The sequence below is a fragment of the Trachurus japonicus genome, chromosome 10 (genome assembly GCF_045865225.1).
Source record: "Trachurus japonicus isolate A0001 chromosome 10, Traja_1.0".
In the NCBI taxonomy this organism is placed as follows: domain Eukaryota; kingdom Metazoa; phylum Chordata; class Actinopteri; order Carangiformes; family Carangidae; genus Trachurus; species Trachurus japonicus.
This window is the reverse complement of record NC_140916.1, coordinates 28,952,015-28,956,846: the sequence shown is the minus strand read 5'-3', so window position 1 is coordinate 28,956,846 and position 4,832 is coordinate 28,952,015. Positions and strand designations below refer to the sequence as shown.

The window sequence follows — 4,832 nt, the reverse complement described above, 5'->3', positions numbered from 1 at the left end:
ATACTGGAAAGTGCAAAACTAAGACATCCATAATCAAAACATGCTTTATGTTTTCACTTGTTATTTCTACTAGAAGTATACCTTACTAATCTTGAAGTGTTGAAAACTACAAGTCAAGACATCCTCACTGAGTGGCAGAGATGAAGTGTTGGGTCCATAATCCACACAGTATAACTTTAAAATTTCACAAGGTACATGTTGGGTGATGACAATGCTGTTGAGAGCGGAGTGGCACAGTGGAAGCATGCTGGGCCCATAACCCAGACGTTGATGGATCAAAACCATCCTCTGCTATTTCTGAGAGCCTTCCCTTCCCCCTCCATCACTTGTAACAGAAGCTTGAACTTGACTCTCTCTTTGTCTAAGTACTTTTAACAACCCCCAACCCCTGGATAACTAAATCTAACAGACATACTTCTCTTAGTAGCCTTATTTTCTTCTTAACTATGTATACATTTCCTGCATGTTTTGGCAGGGTTCACATACAGTGGCTGAGGCCTGGTAGTGTGGCCGAGCGGTCCAAGGCGCTGGATTAAGGCTCCAGTCTCTCAGGAGGCGTGGGTTCGAATCCCACCACTGCCAATTGCTGCAGTTTGCCCATGTGCGTGGTGCAAGAACTGGAACAGTGTTCTTGAGACAGACTGCTTATTGCTCTGATATTGGAAAGTGTAAAACTAAGACATCAGATCTTGCTTTTTGTTTTTACCTGTTACCTGGTACTTTTACTTGAAGTATGTCTTACCGATCTTCAAGGTTTGAAAACTACAAGTCTGGCATCATCATTGGGCAGAATAGCAGAGGTCCTCTTAGGGGTGGGCGATATGACGATATTAGATCGTGAAGTGATTAGAGCATGTAGACGATCTCCCAAAGTGCAGAGATCGTAGGATCGTCTGGGGCACATTCTATAAACTGCAGTTCTATGCTGATGCACCGACGCACCAGACGTATTACGTCCTCAACCTGACCGACCAATCATAGCGAATTACGGGCAGTGACGCGCTTTCTTACCCGCCTCCTTGTTTGTGTGTGTAGCGGTAGCCGCTGCCATGGCTGAAAGCCAAAGCAGGAGTTGGTCGCTTTTTTTTTTTTTTAAACAGTGTTTCACTATCTCTCCACCTGCCGTCTCTCTTGCGTGCGGGCGCACCGCACGTACGTAGCCTACACACACAGACAGACACAGACACAGAGACACACACGACGCATGGATAGGTCGCTCTTGGCCGCTAATAAATGGTTAATGCGCTATATCGCGCTAATTGTAAGCTACAGTGTTCAAATTACCGTGAACGCGCCCCCCTTCCCCCTCCCCCCACCGGATAGTCCGACTAACGACCCCCAACCACCCTCCTAAATAAAAGCTACCTTTTATGTTGCAAGAGTGCATTTTATCAGAGTATGTTTACTTGCACATGTTGGCAAAACTGCAGCTATTTCAATGGGCTATATATATATATATATATATATATATATATATATATATATATATATATGCACTGCTCCACTACTTACTGAATTTCTGAAAGGCAGCTCCCAAACTGATTAATCCAGGTGTGTCTGATCATTGTGACTACTCAGGCACACCTGGATTAATCAGTTTGTCCAATAATGTAAGACAGGAAATAAAGGAGCTGCCTTAAATTCATGAAGTAGTGGAGCTGTGCATAGAGCCCATTAAAATCTGTTCAGAAAGACTCTTTGACCTAAATTGTCTGTTTTTCAATTTTCGATTTAAGATCATGATAAAATCGAGATCGTTATTTTATTTTTTTTAAATCGTGATATGATATTTTTGCCATATCGCCCACCCCTAGGTCCTCTGCTAGTTCTGTGAACCTTTATGTGTGTTTATCACATTTCCTGCATCTTTTGTTGCATGCAGGGCAGCGTTTGCATTTTTGTGTGATTAGGGTTCAACTCCCGGTTTAGGTGACTAAGGATGGGGCGTTTTCGCAGGTAGTGTGGCCGAGTGGTCCAAGGTGCTGGATTAAGGCTCCAGTGCTGCCAGATCTTTGGTTGTGTTAGTTCACCCTGAACACATGCTGCCTTAATGTTGGAAAGTGCAAAACAAATATCCTTGATCAAAGCGTGTGTTGTTTTCTCTTGTTCCTTTGTACTTCTTACTTGCAATATGCCTTATTAATCTTCAAGTGTTGAAAACCACAGGTCTGACACCCTCCCTGAGCAGAGTGGCTCCATGGAGGTGTGGGTTCCATGGCATTCAGACTCTAAAGTCTAAAACCTCTAAAGTCAATACAGACCTGTAATATGCACAGTTCTGTTTTCAGCAGTAATGGTCAACATTAGAGCGAGTAGGCTACGTAGACTACTTGTACAGGTAGTGTGGCCGAGTGGTCTAAGGCGTTGGATTTAGGCTCCAATCTCTAAGGAGGCGTGGGTTCAAATCCCACCACTGCCAGTATCATGTTACCCAATTGTTTGTCATTACTGTAAGATTAGCATTCACATTGGGTGACTATACTGTATTCTAGTCTGAATACTAAAATGGTTCTGACTGTCTCCGCTCTCTGTTTCCTCTCAATATGATAGTCTGATGGTGGGTTCATGGCCCTGTATCCCCTTGATATGAACTTCACAAATGTTTTGTAAATGATTGCAAGGCAAATGTGTCAGCTACAATATTAAGATGCAAGTAGTCTGCTCCCTAAAAAATGAATTTGTATTTTAAAATATGCATTTTTAGTGTCAGATTTCCTAATTTTAGATATTGATCCATATTGATAAAGATTGCGGGGCTGTCAAAATAGTGGTAATGATTGTAATGACCCCACATTGCGTAATTTTACCTCCAATACAGTAAAAAAAAAATTTAACTAAACAACATGGATCTATGTATAGATATGATTTGGGGATGGAGGATGTGGGCCTTTCCCTATTGTTTTTTTAAGTGAGACTTAAGACACAACTGTTAATTATTTCTAAAAATGTTGTTTTGTATTTTACTAACAATTACATTTGTTTGAAATGCCTTCACTGCTTCTTTTTCCTTCCTTCTAATCCCTCCACTCTCTCTGACATTGTGATTACCCAGCTCCCCCAACAGTTATCATTCCACTCTGATCTCTCTGATCTTGCTCTCTTTCCCCTGCTGTCTTTTTTCTCTATTCAGAGTTAAATTAGCCTTTACTTCTTGTATCATTATCCTGACAATGTCTAATTGTAATCACACGTGTACTCATACATATTACTGGCCCCCACCACACTTAATTGAGATCCATACGTCAACAGGTTCCTGTGAGCTGGAAAGGCAATGTAGCAAACCATCTAATGATCACACAGAAAACTCATTATAGAGTTTGGGTGGAAAATGTTTTATCAGAGTATGTGTTTGTGTATGTCTTTTTTCTGATGAATAAATAAATAAGGGTCATTTTGAAATAAGATGAACTGCAACGTAAGGTAACACTGTGTGGGTGTGTTTATACTGGTGTGTGCCATAAGATTATTGCTAATTGTGTGTATGTATAAATATAAATATATTTGACTTTATTGTGAATCTCACTAAGCTGTAATAACATGTTTTTGTTGCTTTTGTTGACTGCGTTTTGACTGTGTATATTCTAGTTTCTAACGCCAAGGATGATGGGAAAATGAAAAAGGTCCGTAAACATTTCTTCTTATCTCCCCTCCCCTCCTCTCTCACCCCCCACCCCCACCCGTCTGGCTCCTCTTGTAGTGAGCCATGTGGCAGCTCTGTCATTTATGGCCTTAATGATGTAGAGATCTATTTAACACTTCTCCCTCCACGTCTTTGTGCTTTGGACTTTCAGCAGCAGTCAGCATTTGTTGCAGATGTGTGACCGCTCAAATTGAACCAAGGCCATTATAAAATGAAGTTGGAGGTGAACTCGGGCTTTATTATTTCACTGCGTGTTCGTCTGAGCATTCTCTCAGATTTGTTGTAATTTCTGATAGAAATTAGAGCGCAATAAAATATAGTGAATTCTCATCAGCACCTCTTAGAAAAACTTTTACTCACTGACTTCCTGCTTTCATCCAATGTAAGTGACACACACTGCACAGAGGACAATGCATATTAACAGACATGACATTTCCATGACACGACAGAGGTGATAACAATAGTAATGAGAACTACCACTGAGATCCATGACAACTGAGCAAATTCTATTTGTGTCACAGTTCAAGAAAGCATCCATTCATTATCTGCGTGTGTTGTTTCATTAAACTCACTCTACTGTTATTTCAATAACCTCTGCTCTCCTCACCAGAGAACCTCCTATTCAGACGATTTCTACCATTTCAGCTCATTGCATTGCCCTCTTCTACTCATTCTCTTCCATTGTGCTTTCCACATCATAGCTTTTAAATACTTTCTTGGGTGTTTTACATGCTTTTTCCTACCTGGTGCAACAGAAGTTTGGTGGGGTCATGATGCTTGTTGATCTAAACCATGTTCAGGTGATTGAAGATGTTGGAGCTCATGTAGTCTTTACCTCATGAATGCAACAACTGTTAAGATTCTTGTCTTATCTTATCTGAAGTGAATACACTGTTGTGCACTGTTTATTATTATTATTTTTTTAACACTCTCTTAAAATGATGACACATTGGTGTGGATGCAGAATTAACTGTCTCGTTTGTGGTGTGAATTGAAATTCTGCCACTGCCGTCTTAGCATTCAGGTGATTGTGACAGACACTATATTAATGAAACAACTAAACTTCAAACAGACCTGGAGATTTCATCAAAATGATGCTGCTGCTTTGTGACTTCTATAATTGTATTAGTGCAAATTATATTTAATAAAGCACATAGAGATGGGAATAGACAGTGGAAAGGGATTTTAGAGT

At 40.4% G+C, this 4,832-nt stretch overlaps 2 non-coding genes across 2 annotated transcripts; both read left to right on the top strand.

The window, feature by feature from the left end:
* Positions 1 to 500: 500 nt before the first annotated feature.
* trnal-aag (transfer RNA leucine (anticodon AAG)) lies at positions 501 to 582 on the top strand. Its single transcript has one exon. It is a non-coding gene; the product is annotated as a tRNA-Leu (tRNA).
* A 1,755-nt stretch (positions 583 to 2,337) lies between these two features.
* On the top strand, positions 2,338 to 2,419 carry trnal-uag (transfer RNA leucine (anticodon UAG)). Its single transcript has one exon. It is a non-coding gene; the product is annotated as a tRNA-Leu (tRNA).
* Positions 2,420 to 4,832: the final 2,413 nt, after the last annotated feature.